This window comes from Halichoeres trimaculatus, unplaced genomic scaffold (genome assembly GCF_033239565.1).
Source record: "Halichoeres trimaculatus isolate MK-OKI-2021-1 unplaced genomic scaffold, fHalTri1.1 fHalTri1_scaffold_10, whole genome shotgun sequence".
Classification (NCBI taxonomy): Eukaryota; Metazoa; Chordata; class Actinopteri; order Labriformes; family Labridae; genus Halichoeres; species Halichoeres trimaculatus.
The window spans coordinates 31,392,660-31,408,221 of NW_027437187.1; the positions used below are offsets into that span (position 1 = coordinate 31,392,660).

A 15,562-nucleotide genomic window follows, 5' to 3' on the forward strand; every position below is an offset into this window, starting at 1 on the left:
GCCTGCAGAGGTACACCTTGGAGCAGATGAACTCAGGCGGGTCATTATGTCATCGATCCCTGAAGCATTTAGCCAGCAGCCAGAGTTCTCTACTGTCCAGACTCTCCCATTGATCAGGCTGGCCTTTGGTTATATAAGATGACATATTGGACATTGTGCAAGCTGTGACCGAGGCGTCCTCCAGTCTAGAGTGGTGGATATACTCTCAGGATGTACTGTTTTCATTAGAAGTCATCTTTGCCGTACTTTTATTTGGTTCAAACTCAGAAGTTTCATAACTCAAGACTCAAAAGTTTGTATCTCAGCTGGTTGAATGCTCAAGTCTTGTTTTTGGTGCTCAGAGCAGCCTCAGGGATGTCTGGGAAAATTACTGGGCGTACCATCCACATCCTTCGCAGTAGAGTAGCAGAAGTTTCCAGGTTTCAGTTTTCATCCTGGCGTAGTTTTTGTTAAAATTTGACTTCAGTTTGGCAGAAATATTCTAATTTTCTCAGCTATCCGTTTCTCATGATGTACATGATTGCTCTGTAGAGACTCTGTTTTAATTTGAATGCTGTACTTGTCACTCCTGCTGTGTGCACAAAGAGACAGCCTGCTTTGACTGGTTTCTATTTTTGGCTGCTCTTATCTAACAGTTCGGGGATTTAAGAGGATATAATTGTGATGTTTGATTTCTGAGACTGTGACAGAAAAACCACCTTTTTGATGCTTATCTTAGGGCTTAAGCTTCCACCCAGTGATGAATATTTTGGGGGAGTTATTCTATCATTATTGATGATCATGGTCAGGACAGATTTACAGCAGCAGAGGGACCTCTGTTTACCAAAGATGTCTTCTTGTTCGATATATATTCTGCTGGACGGCGACAAAGGCTGACAGTTAATTCTCATGTCTGTCTTGGTTTGTACTTTTAGGCCTTGTGTGGAGGTTGTTACTATATGGTACCTAATCCTCCTCATCCTATTTTATTGAGACTTTTTGATAACCAGCTTTATGTTAACATGAAGGCAGCCAGAGAAAACCTCTGAAACTTACTTTGGGCAGCAGCCTCAACTGTTAAAGAGTTGTGCATTCTGAATTAACTATTTATCATTTTTGAGGCAGATCTGGGATTCACAGGAGCATAAATTGAACCAACTGAGCCAATAAATAAATGATAATCTCTTTGTTTGTTTGTGGACGTTTATAAAATATGAAATCATAAGCTTGTGGATTTGTGACTGACTGAGCACTGCTTTATTTACGAGGGACCTCAGGTGTTGGTCTCAAAGTGTATACGATACAGTCTGTTTTCATGGTTGACCTGCAAAAAGAAGACAAGAAAAGGCAGGTTTATTTGTAGAATGCACATCAATAACAATGCAATTGAAAGTGCTTGAAGTCAGATATTTAAATAATAAGACAGGGGTCAGAATAATTAAAATAAATTATTAATAACTAACTATTAATAACTAATAACTATTAACTAAATATCAAAAAATTGCCCAATCTATCAAGGTTAAAAAATGAGAAGATGCTTTTAAAATCTAATGATCAAGTTTTGTTGGTTTAATATTATTTGTTTTATTTAAAAAAATATTATTTATTGTTATTATTTAATATTATAAAATATATTTATAATACTTAATAATGAAACAATATTAAGTAATATTATAAATATAATATAGTATATTATATTATATTATTTATTTACATTAATGTGCATTTTTGTCATACTTAATATTTTTTACTTTTTTTTTCAATCAAATTCATTTTTTTATAATTTTTTAAACTACTTTTTTCTTAGATAAATATTAGATATATTTTTTGTTTTTCTATTCCTTCTCCTTATGCTATATTCGTTTTTGTTTTTTGTTTTATTTCATCTCAATATTCTAGCATTTATACTAATATTTGTTTTTATAAACATTTTTACTTGTTTTTTCCATCATCTAGCTATTAGAATAATCATGTCAATATTGTGAAAATAAGTAACTTTAAAAAGTATCAAGTTTTTAACTCTTTTAAGTAAGTAAAGTATCCAAATATTTTAAAACAAGTGTTATCCCATACTGGGACCAGTATCTCTCAGCTTTTGGTTACTCAAAGTAAATGAGGCCATGGTGTCCAGGTGACATTACGTATAACTTTGTGTCGTCTATGTAGTAATGGTGACTTAATTTCTGAGCCAACAGGAGCATACAGAAATAAACAGAAGAGGCCTCAGGATGGAGCCTTGAGGAACTCCACATGTGTATTTTGTCTGTGATGTGAAGCACAGTAAACATGATCAAACTTTCCTCTCATAAAACCTACAGCCAAGAAGTTTGCTCTAATTTCCAAACTTTAACCATCACAGGTGAATGTTGCAGTGTTCCAACCCTTCTCAGCCCATCTGAGTCATGCTGAAAGTTTGGTTTTCAAAACCTGGACAGTTTTTCCTGTTATTCTCTGTCCTTTGAGGGCAGCCATGCAAAGCTGCAAAATCTGTTACCCCCCCAGTTTCAGTGACTTCATTTGCACACATTAATAAACATGGAATTGAACGTCTGTGTCTTGGATGAAAAGTTTTGCAACAGAAATTAACTCTAAAGGTGGAAAGTCGCCTGAGAAAAAGAAACCCAGCTTTGTTACTGTGTCAGCCTCACTCACGACTTACTGGTTTGTATTTCTTCTTCCCATCAGGACCAGAGGCCGCTCCAACTGTGTTTTATTTTGACAGACATTTAGTCACCCTGAAAGCTTTTTCAGCCTTGAACTTCTCTACTCTCTGACGTTTGCTGAAAGCATTCCCACCTGCCGGTTGCTCAGGTATAACCACGGTCTCCTGTCATTGGTCAGTCAGAGTTTCGAGGTATTTGCCATCCTCTGTGCAGCTCCTCTGAGGAATAATTTAGTCTGCAGCACTCAGCTCACGGTCTGAGCGTCATCAGGGTGAAGGCTGCGCTGGAGAAAAGTGCTGCTGAGGTCTGTCTGAGTTAGATCGCTGCTTTTAAAAAGCTTTCATGTTCAGACGCATGTTTACATTCCTGCATCACCGAGCCTCAGCGCTCTCTTAAAAGCTCGACTTCAGACAAAAATACATCCAGAAAAGAAGCGATTATTCTCTGGTAGAGTAATGCCATGACTCACTGAAAGCAAGCAGAGTTTTTTATTCTTTATTTTTGAAGTAAACTAAAAGTTTAGATGAGTTTAAAGCTTGTAAAGAGTTGTTATTCCCCGTCACCATCTTTAGAGGGCAGCTTCACCACCAACATGTGCAGCGCATCAAATTCAACATGTCCTTACACAATTTTGCACTTACAAGAACTTGTGGTTGAGTTTGAATTAGTGAATTAAGTATACTACATACAGAAGTTGTAACATTATGAGGAACATTTCTGTTACTTGCTGCAAAATCTCAGGATGCATAGCACCTCCAAGCATCCAGTGGCGTGGCCAGCAGGTGGCTTCATCCCAGGCATCTCTGTTCTGTTCCCCAGGGGTCTTTGCTGCCGCATTTTTTGGCTTAGCTTTTTAATATGTGCACATAGAGGGGAGGGTGTGCTCTTGCCTACCTTAACGACTCAATAAGTTCTGGAAAGATGAATTATTTCTGTATTTCTGTTGCATTAAGTCACATTTTCATGCTTTTGATCAATCTGTGAGAAATAGATTGTTTATGTGATTGTTTATATCAACTGATCTGAGCAGACAGGACAGAGGATCCAACCTTTCCAGGACGTATAATGTACAGTAAGCGGGTGGTTATGTTTCATACAAACATAAGCCTTTTTGGCTTTTTGGTTTTGGTTTTCACTTTGTTCTTAGTTTATTTTGGCTCATCTGAAATAATCACTTACCTTTTATCAATTTGTGAAATCTAGTGTGTTACTTTCTGTTTCTTTTAGGGCTCCAAAACACACTTAAAACATAGCTACTTATGCTCTAAAATAAGTGTTAGCCTAATGCTAACACCAAGACTTCAGCTTTCTACTGTATCAGGTGATGTTGCAGTAACCAAGTGGTTGATAGTTGTCGTCGCAGTGATTCGCTGGTTCGACTCTGGGTTACAGCCATTTGCTTCATGTGTTTCTCTGCGCTTTTTTCCCAACATTTCATGACCCTCTTCAGCTGTTCTATCAACAAAAAGAAAATCAATACAAAAACCATTCCCTTAAAAAAAGATATAAAGAAAAACTAACTCAAGTTGGACTCAGGTTGGAGTACGACGATACATCCACCTAACTTGGCACAGTGATCCGCTCGCTTAGCTTCCCCTATAACTGCTATGCTGACGACACTCAGCTTTTCTTGTCTTTTCCACCTGACGACACAACAGTCTCGGCTCAGATATTGGCGTGTCTGGCTGATATCTCCACATGGATGAGGGAACACCACCTCCAGCTAAATCTGTCCAAAACTGAGCTCATTGTCCTTCAGTGTGTCCTTCGGTTCAACTGCAGACCAGTGTCCTTGGTCATGCTGATTTGCCCTCTGTACCATCAGGAGGATCAGACCTTACTTGACACAACAGGCCATGCAGCTTCTGGTTCAGGCCCTTGTGATTTTCTGCGTCGACTACTGCAGCTCTCGTCTAGTAGGCCTCCCTGTGTGTCCATTTAAACCTCTGTAGATTACCCAGAATGCAGCATGTCTGGTCTTTAACCAGCCCAAAACAGCACGTCACACAGCTGTTAATCTCTCTTCACTGGCTTCCAGTGGCAGCTCTTTTCCTGGTTTACAAAACACTGTCAAAAACACCTCCTGCCTGCCTGGGGTCCCTCATCCAGGTCTACACTCCTTCTGGCCCACTACGTTCTGCTTGTGAAAGACGCCTGGTGCTCCCAGCCCAGTGCGGCTCCAAATCTCTAGCCAGACTCTTCTCCTCTGTTGTGCCCAAATGGTGGAAAGAATTATCTTACTCTTTGTGAACCACAGAGTCCCTTTCTACTCTAAGAGATGTCTGAAAACTCATCTGATCGAGGAACACCTAGTAACTTAATCTGACCCTTTTCCTCTTTGTCCTCAGGGGTAGAATGAGTCAGAAAGTCTCATTCACAGCTCTTAGTGAATATTTAGCACTGATTTCTTAAATGTTGTTGAAGGTTAAACGATATTGTTGCAGTGTTTAATTGTGGTTAGTTATGAACACATTATTCTGCAAAGGAAAAAACTGAAAAACAAAAAGAAATCGTGCACTTAATGGCAGCACCTGCAGCCAAATGACTTGTAGCATTTTGTTGCACTAACCAACTAAAAAAAAAAACTCCTGAACCAGTCAAAGTTTGTTCGTCTTTAGAAAAAAGCAGCACAATGACTTGCTGCAGCAGGATTTGTTTTTTAGAGATATTAAAGCTGATGATGGAGACATTTTTTTCCCATCATGCCTCCTTTTTTGACAGCTGTCTTCCAGGCGTGCTGGTGACATTTTGGCCGAGCAGTAATGAGCCGAGCTAACAGAGCAGCGCCATTCAGCAGGACGGCGCCGCTCACAACAGCCCAGTCTTAATTTTCCTCTAATCTCCCTCCCTCACCTTGGCTCCTCGCTCTAATCACCACACGCCGAGGAAGCCAGCGTTTAAATGAAGCCGCTTACCGGGTGATTAGGAAAAGGTAAATTATTCATTACAGAAAGTGTAATCATAGAGCAGCCTGTGCTGGAGGACGAGGGAATTCAGGGCCTGCTGTCTCCCCAAGCAAAAGCCTCCAACCACACCCCCTCCCTCCCTCAACGCGCCACGGCCGGGCACCAGGAGGGAGCAGAGAGATGAAAGGAGGAGCAGGGAGGTGAGGGAGCTGCGGTGAATCCACAGGTGATCAACTACAGGTCTGAAAGCAGCTCGTTAGCCCGAGCTGGGAACTATCCCTCCTCACATCAGGACTCTGTCTGTTAATGATGCAAAGCCACACTAACTCACACCACCAGGTTCCTCTGGGGTGTTTTTTTTCCCTCAGTGATCTCAACAGCTCTCTGCAGGGAGTCTTCAGCTCAGTCTGAACCCCACAGGTGGTCACCTCGTGTACAAACCGGGTCAGGAGAGATTTCTATACAGGGAATGTTTTTCAGACCGGAGGCTGTTTCTCTGCGAGGTCAGTGAGGTGTGAAAGCAGCTGTCAGGCTCAGGTGTGGTCCAGAAGACTGTCTGATCCCCCTGGAGTCGTCTGGAGGAGTGAAATCCAAAGACTGACCGATGTTTTACTGAGTCCTGTCGATCACTGAGCAAATACTCCTGATGAGAAAAAAGCAAGGTTGTTTCTCTGACTTTCATGATCATGTGTTTGAGAGCAGTGTTGGTGTTTCCATCGTAGCTGCAGCACTTTTAATCCAAATATTGCATTCTGAAAATCTGGTCAAAAAACTAGATAACCTTCCTCTGATTCTGTTTTTCATCTCTGCTTGAAATTCTCTCAATAATGAGACTTCGCCTTGACCATCAACATGCAAAAAAGGCATCCTCTTTCTTTCTTGTATTTTTGACTAGGGTCATGAAATGCTTTCCAAAATTGAATACTATTGAAAATACATATTCCATCCATTTTTTGTGAAAATACAAACAAAATGAGGAGCTAAATTTTATGCAACTAACTATTTAAACACAAACACAAAATGTTTGATCTGCCTTTTTTTTTTTTTGTTGCCAAAAGACCCCTGAGGTGTTTAAACCAGGATGAAGCGGCATCAGTGGCAGCAGCAAAATTTAGGGAGCACAACACCATGTGGATGTAGGTTGTGCAATTGTCTACTCATCAGATAAATTAAGTATTTTAAACCATTTTTTGTTCGTTTTTCCTTTTTTTTGGTTCGGCTCATTAGTGAATGGGGCAGTGGGAGGTTGCGAGTCTCCAGTAACAATGTTTTAGGGTCATGGGCTACAAAGTTAAGGAACCCATGAATCCTATATTGTCTAACAGGGTTAACGGCACAAAAGCCCGTCAGTGTTTTTAAATCCAGATCTAAAAGCTTGACTTAATCTTGAACGTTTTGATTTTATGCTTATATATAAAATAAGGTAAATACTGAAAAAATCTTTTCCACTAATTATTTACAACTGAAAAAGGTTGAGGGACACTAAAAATATTGTTGTTGTTTTTTAAATAGTATTTTTTTGTTTGTTTTTTGTTTTAAGTTGGAAGCCAGGCTGACATTTTTTTATTTTTTTTTTATTTTTTACTTTTTCCCTTGATGTTATAACTTTTTTTCTATTTATTTATATATTTTTGTATTTGTTCATTTATTTATTTATTTTTTTACTTATTTATTTATTTATTTATTTATTTTATTATTCATTTATTCATTTGTCTAATAAATTTGGAATTTTTAGTAACGTTTTCTATCAAAGTCCTGTCTTTGAAACCAGAAGTGGGCCAAACAGAATTTTGAGGTTAAAAGCAGAAATCTGAGAGTTCTGGGAAGAAGTGTGATCCCTGCTTTGTTTGTTTGTTTTTTTTCCAAAGTCTTTATCCTCTTTTTTTCTGGCATAACTTCAGAATGATTCTTTTTTAGTAGCTCTGATCCTTTTCTTTGACTAGTATATCTGCAATACCTTTAATTTTGTTGAGAACTGGACTAACAGCCCTTTAAAATTAATTTTAAAAAGTTATAAGGCTGTGCAAAAATATTTACGGTGGTAACTTTTTTTATTTCATTTTTTTTCTTGATGTACTGTTTTACTCCAGATTAATGACTTTCACCCTCCCAGAGTTTTGGCTTTAACTCCAATCTGACTCAAAGACTTGTGAGATCAGGATTAGAGCTCAGACTTTAAAGGTGCTGTGAGAACTCTCTGTTTGGTGTTGGTTGTAGTGACACCTTCAGCCCCAACTGGGAATGCTTTTTTGGGTACAAAGACTCCATTTAACTGATTTTAGCGTTTATAATCTTTTAAATCATGGATTATGAACAGTCAAATAAACTAGAATGAGACAATTTCAAGATCACTTATAAAGTCCTCATAATATTCATTTTCTTTGGCTTAAATACCCGACAGTTTTTTCCAAAAGTTCGACTTCATCCTCAGTATTTTAACTCCATAATTAATGCTAAAAGTCTTTCTCCTCTTTTTTTTCCTGGTGCCTTTCTCTTACACTTTTCTGCGACAGGGGACAGTTAGAAATAACTCAAAGTATTTTCAGCGCTGAAACCAGCACCAGTTAAATAAAATATAAAAATCCAGGTCAGAGAAGAAGTGTTGAAGCTGAAACTGATGAGTTCCTTCGAGCAAAGCGCTGAGCCTCTGAGGAGATTCTTACATCTGCTCTGAACCATCAGCGGAGAACTGACTGTTTTTATCGAGCTTCAATGTGACTGTAGGAGTGAGAAACACAATGTCCTGAGTCAGTGTTTCCTGGAAAAGATTAAAAAGCCAGCGCAGAGCCGAGGAGAACAGAAGAGAAGAGTGAGGAAGTCGTAAATCTTCCTGAACGGCTCCTGATTCTCTTCCTGAAACAACCTTGTGTTGAGAGTGACTGTCGGTTTATCAGCAGAAGTGAAGTGTGCGATTCTCCATCATGAAACAGCAATAAAGACTCAAAAACAGTCTGCGTCTCAAGATCAACCAAAGTCAGCCGTGTTGTTTTAGCCTAATGGGCCAGAGAGCGCAGGAATAATTGCTTAAAGCCCGGGAGGTTCTGCATGAAGAAAGCTGGATGAATGTGAGGTCTCCAGTTTTACTTACCCGAGAAACAAGCTGCACACCTAAATACCAGAGTTTTGAACGGAGTAATGACTCACAGAAAGTGGTTTTGCTTTCTCATCAGGTTTGTTTAAGTGGGTTTGGAAGAGGAAGTGCTTTCACAAAGAGTGTAGGAACATTTCAGCCTCAGTGTTCAGGCTGTTTTCACGCAGTATGAGTGTAAATGTAGAGAAAGCAGTAAGAATATAACTCTGCATTGTGTACTCGGACTAAACGTGCAGTCAGCGCTCATTAAATATGGCGTCTGCCTTGTTTTCTGTGATTGTATTTGCAACATGTCGACAGACTCTCACTTTGTTCTCTGGTCTTTGATAATTTTTTTGATCTTTCTCTCCTCCAACATCGACCCAAAACTAAAAGCAGCCTGTCGCTACAAATTCTACCTTTCGTTTTACTCTCTGAACAGGCTTTGGAAAATCAGAGAGCTGTAATTCTGTGCTCGTCGAGAAGTTCTGAAGTTCTGTGTTGGAGTAGCTGAAGAGGCTTCTCACACTGCAGTTAGACGAGGAGTGAAAGCTGGTGGAGAAGCTCTGAATGTAGGGTCTGAATTCTGCTGCTAGAAAGAGGCTTTTGAAGCAGCTCATTAATTCACAACCATAAAGGCAAAAACTGATGGTACAAAATGTTGAAACACGTCTTCATCCCTTGCTTCAGTTCATCTTGTTTGTTAGTTAAAAGAGCAATCTGGTATTTTTAATCCCGGGCCCTAGAAATAGGAAAATAAGATCATATTTACATTTATGCTGTGGGAATGGGCCAGTTCAGCATCTGGACTCTTCTACTACAGAGCCCTGCCATTGTATACATGCAGGCTGTGGTTTGGCATTGTTTTCCTGAAAGGATCATCATTAGGATGGCAGCATATGTTGCACCCAATCCTGTATTTATTTTTCAGTGTTAACAGAGTCTTCACGTTCAGACCATGGTTGCGTATGATCCTCATACCATCAGGGGAAATATGCTTAAATAGGCTTAGGTCCAGAGAAGTCTCTGGTGTTTCTGGCTCATGTTTGCATCTGTTTCTTCTTTCCATTATGTAGTTTGAACCTACACTTGTGGATGAACTGTGTTTCACAGAAAATGGTTTTTGAAGGGATTCTTAGCCAATGCAGCGACTTCCACTGCAGATTCCTGTCTGATTTAATGCATTGCAGCCTGAGGGCATGAAGATCACCTCCATCTGGTGTTGGTTTTGGTCTTTGTTTCTTTTGTACAGAGTTTTATTTTTTCTTTCTTTTTTTAGATTTTCTGTCTTTTTACAAAAGAAAAAAAAAAAAAGCTAAATGTATACATTCCAATCCCTGTACCAACTGTTTTGAGGAATAAGTATGTATGTTTGTTTTTCTGTGTGTGTTCTTAAATAAGAAAAAAAAAAAAAAAAAAAAAAAAAAAATAATAATAATAATAATAATAATAATAATAATAATAATAATAATGATAATAATAATAATAATAATAAAAAACTGATTTATATTGCTCTTTTTAAAGATACTCAAAGATGCTTCACAGAAAAGAAATACATATGAAAAAAGAAACAGGGAGGAAACTTTTTAATTAAGGATATAATTTTTTTCTGTGCCCTAGAACGGATTAAATTTATATGGAGGCCTGGGAGTGCAAAACACATAAAAAAATAAAAACAATATTACATTAAAAAGAATACTACATTGAAAGAATAATTATAAAAAAAATAAATTAAATAAAAAATAATTAAATAGATAAATAAATAAATTAAATAAGTAAAAAATAATAATAAAATAAATAAATTAATTGATTAAATAAGTAAATAAAATAAATTAAATAAATAGATAAATAAATAGATGATACACATACATTTACTTATTTGTTCTGGTTGTGTTTTGCACTTCAGGGTCACCACAATTATGAGCTTGCAATTGATTAACAAACCACCAAAAACTCTTAATCACCGACTGTCTAACTGTCCGAACTTCTTTGGAATTGGTGTTGCACCATGAAGTTTCAAACTCAGCCAAAGTTGATGAAAGTTTCTTGAAGAAATGAGGATTTTACTGATGTTACCTAAAGTATGACGAGTAACTGCAGCTGACTATGATGTGTTTTCCTAAATAGAGCAGCTGATTAGAATTTTTCTTGAATAAGTTAATCATATTCTCCTCTGATAGAGTAATTGAGTGATGATACTCTCTGATTTGGTCAGATATGGCTGGTTAATCTCAGTCCGGTCACATTTGTCATCATTTATTTGCAGAGTGGGCAGAAAATGTTGGCTCGTCACACTCTGTATTAATGAACGGGCGTCTTCCTGCGAGGATATCATCAGCGAGTTAATCATGTCTGTGGCAGAGAAACGCCTTCCTCTGATTGGCTGTAGCTAAAGGACACAAACACCCACAATCTTTATTAACATCATTTACTGTGAGGAGCGGCGCCTCGTTTACTGCATGTCGCTCCGTGATGAATGGAGGTGTGTGGGCGGGATATTAATCGCTTCCTGCGATAAAATCTGAGAATATCTGCAGAATTAATGACTTTGTGATTTTGGCATTTATTGGATTTGTCATGGACACAAGTGATGAGTCGGAGGTGTGCCAAAAAATGATTAATCTTTCAACTGATTCAAAAAAAGGTCCAGTGTGTGACTGAGCTGCCCTTGTCTGTGTATGCAGACAACACTGTGTTTTAAATTCCGTTTCTGTTACAGCTGGGGTGTCAAACATATGGCCCGTGGGCCAAAACCGGCCTGCCGGGGTTTAATTTGGCCCTGTGGAATGTATCCAGTGGTGAGTGAAAACCTGTGTGCTTGGTGTATATGCAGCAGGTTTTGGTGCTCAAGGTGTGTAATGTTCGGCACTGCTGCAAGGCCTAGCATGACGAAAAATATTACAACTTGCTAGGACAATTGAGAAGAAAGGAGATGCATGAATTGCTGATGAGTCTGAGGAATTAGCTGTGAGAGCCAGCTACCTCATTGCTAATGAAATAGCGTTAGCATCACTGCCGTCAGTTAAGAAACGTGTTACTGATAAAAGATCTAAGCTACTGCATTAAATGTCAAGACTATATAAGACACTTGTATTTATTTGCACCAAAACAAAGGGAAAACTTAGATTTGTTGTTTTTTTTAGGTAATTTTGCTCAGGATTGGCGTTGTGGGTGGGCCCAGAGGTCCCGGGCCCACTCACTTTTCAAAATGTCCATTCTAAACTTTTCTTTTCTTTTCTTTTCTTTTCTTTCTTTCTTTCTTTCTTTCTTTCTTTCTTTCTTTCTTTCTTTCTTTCTTTTATTTATTTATTAATTAATTAATTTATTTATTTATTCACTTTGTGTAGTTTTGTTAGTGTTAGACACTCTGTCTTTGTAAAATGAGCCATGTTTTTTAAGCCTGTTAGAAAAAAATATACTGAACACTAGAGCATTATTTAAGGAAAAACTGTCGACTTTTATTTATTTCACCCAACCGTGGTTAATGTTCTTGTTTTACAGCTTTTAATAAAAAGGCACGCCGTAGCAGTGTCGCCTACTGGTGCATTATAGCGCCACTCTTTGGTCAGTACCATGGACAGCGATTGCAGGTAGATCTATCTGATGCACAAAAGGGTTATAAAAATGCAATTTAAGGTGAAAAAAAAAAATTGCTTTAAAACGACGCATAGTAACAGTACTTTAGTATAATTTTCTCTATTAATTAAATAAATGATCTACAAACTTTTATAACTCAAGGCCCAGCTAAGACTTGTCTGGTCCACCCAAAACTGAAACCCTGGCTCAGTCACTGGCCACGTATACATGGATCCATATATTCCGCTTGCATTCGGTTTATTTGCTCAAACGGAAAGAATTTGACCTTTGTATACACCTCATTCTGAAAGAAAAGTGCCAATCCGAATGGACACTAAATCGGTGTCACAGGGGTGGAATGTTCCTTTCCCCAAACCGACTGCTGCGGACAGTTTGTTTTTGTTCCAAACTTTGAAAGAACTGAACATAACTTCAAGACTGGATGGACGAAAAACTTGCAAAAAAACTGTCATCCTCAATCTTTGATAAATCACGTGATGTTTACGTTTTTCAGCGCATGCCCCATTGACTATTCTGTTTGATTATAGCGGCGCATGTAGACCAGAGATTTGAATATTCCTTTCCATGTATACTATGGTTTTCAGAAAAGTCATTCAGAAAGATGAAAAACTCCTCATGTAACCGACGCTACTGGGACCCCATAGATGTGGGTTTAGACTTTTTTTTCTGTTGTTATTGACTTCTTCTGACTTTTAAAGAAAGAGATTTGAGTCCTGTTGAAAGGTGAGCCGGTTGGTGTGGGTGCTGCGTGTATTCTTGTTTCTCTGTTTTGACTTTCCCCTTTGTGTAACAGCAATCACTTACTTGGATGAGATCCTTCCCCTTTGTTTCTCTTCTGTTGTTTTTATTTTTGACAGAGTCAAAAAAACGAGGAAACTTGTGTTTTTATTTTGTTCCTCTGTAAGGATTACACTCTGACACATCCATCACTCCTCTCAGCTGGGTTGAACCAGAGTTGAACTCTGCAAAGGCAAAAGAAAAAGCCTCTAAAACGACCTGTCATCTCTTTTATATAATCCTTCTCCTGCAGCTGTTCCCTTGAATACCCAGAATGCTCTACACCGTGCTGTAGAAACAGTAGACTCTTTAATGAACCCAGGCCTGCTTATCTTGTAGAGGAGAGCACATCAGTAACATCAGCTTTGTGTGGTGTCCTCTGTCCAGTTCAGGACTGAAACTACTTTGTTCTGCTTTTGCGCTCCATTTGTCTTCCTTCCTCTCCAATCTCAGAGCCTAACAAACGAGCCCGAGAGTTGCTGAGCTGTTCCTGTAACGGTGGCAGCGTCTCTCCAGGGTCACAGGAGGAAGGGGATGGCTTGGTGCGTCGTGTTCTTGCTGACCTATTCACTACCTGCCTCTAATGGGTCATATTTTAGCTCCTGTGGCGGTGACAAATGGGCGCGCTCTAAAAGCCCTGTCCGGGGTGCTGAAACTCGGTTGATCTATGACTGAGTCCCGCTGATAAATGCCTCCCATCAGTTTGCGCGTGACGCCGATTCATCACCCTGCTCAGGTTTGTGTTAGGAATCCATATTGGATTTTTAATGAAAGAGAATATAATGCAATTCAAAGTCAATGGGTTTGCCAATGTCTTTGTGCTTTACACACACACCAACACCTATTATGTACACACTCACAAACACACACTCAAACATCTCACATGCTGGTGGTGCTGTTGGAGATTGGATTGCACTTCCCTAACAGTGTTAGAGTGTCTGATTTGAAGGGCAGATCCTGTAATCGTGTTTGTCTACAGTGGATCTCACACTTCTGATGCTGTATGAAACACAAACCCCCTCCTTTAATAGACGGTCCAGTCTAAAAAAGATGGAAACAAACACTTTGTGGCAGTGCTTTGTGCTGCATTGGAAAGAGGAGCACTGGTGATGTATTGGAAATAGAGAAAGAGGGTCTGAGCACAAACCAGTGCGTGGAGCCAGTTAGAACACAAAGCTTGTAGGTTCAGGGTCTTTAACAGGCACAAACACTCAACATGCTTTGTTCATCACTCTCCCAAAATGGCTTCAAAAAGCAGCCTCCTTAGAGGTAACCGTCACCTACGTGCTTGAAATTTGGTGGGTATAAGAGGCTTCAAGGGATGTATTGGGAAAAAAAAATCTATGTCATGTTAGCTAATTTCTGTCTTATTTGAGAAACTCATCTGAACAAAGTGATGTCTGATTGGTATCTCGTGGTGAGATCCAAAACTTTTAACCATGTTACTCCCAAATGCACAGTAAGGCTTTTGGTGTTAGTAATACAACTGGGTACCCAAAACTTACATCAAGTGTATGTTGTTATTGGAACAACAAATAACCATAAGTTAATCATCCAGGGAGACTCTGGCACCTATTCACACCAGATTTTCCAAAAAGTTTCTTGATTTGTCACTTAACACTTTTAGAAAGACTTGTAGAGGGGTCTGAAATGTTGCAAAATATAGTCACAAAGTAGCTAAGTTGGCAAAACTGGACTCAGTGTACAAAGAATACAGACAAGCAGACTTTTGGAAAATCTTCCTTTTGGATTTTCAGGTTGGGGCCATCGCTTAGCTTTGTATTATATGATTTCTCCGCTAGCTAGTAAGTCGCCAGTGCTAACCAAGCAGCATCCTGGAATTAAACCAATACTAAAAATTGTAGTTCATTAAGTTACTCAAGGCTGCCTCAAGAGGGGCTGAGACCTGCCTCAACTCCCAGTCATTAGCTGTGTTTCCATTACACCTAGAATTGCGCTAAAAATCACAATAATAAATGGTAATGGTAACGCCACATTTTTGAAAAACCTTTTTCAAATTTCGATAAAAAGTTTTTATGCTCTCATGAGGTGGTTTTTCAGAAGTTTTGATAATGAAGTATCTCGCAAAAGTGCAATGGAAACACCGTTTTCGCAAAACTGACACTCTGTCATAACAACGCACCTCCCTCACCTCCTTGTACGCGTGTCCACTGCCACACAAACGGACTCCGGCAGGATGGCTGTGAGCGGGTCAGAGAGCAGCAGGAGGGAGGGGCAGAGGTCTGTGTGCATGAGTGAGAGTGTGTGAGCTGATGATGATCTTCATTCAGTGTTTTGTTCCTGCCTGTTTTCAGTTGGCGTGATCACAGACACCAGTTTGAACAGTGAATAAAAACACAAATGTCCAAGAATTGGCATCATCATGAGTGCAGCGTCCGGACTGACATTATGTTTTACTTTACTCAAGTTGTGCGCAATTCTGGTTGTAATGGAAACACCGGCAAAGTGAAATTGTTCTTTATCGAAACTCCAGAAATATCGCTTTTATTTTGCGAGGAAATGTAATTGTCTGTTTAAAAGTCAACCAAAGAAGGGTTGAGTCAACATTT

General features: G+C 39.0%; 1 protein-coding gene across 1 annotated transcript in view; it reads left to right on the forward strand.

Annotated features, from left to right (window-relative positions):
- Positions 1-15,562, forward strand: part of immp2l (inner mitochondrial membrane peptidase subunit 2) — a 166,111-nt gene that overhangs the window by 98,600 nt on the left and 51,949 nt on the right. The gene's annotated exons all lie outside the window — the stretch shown is intronic.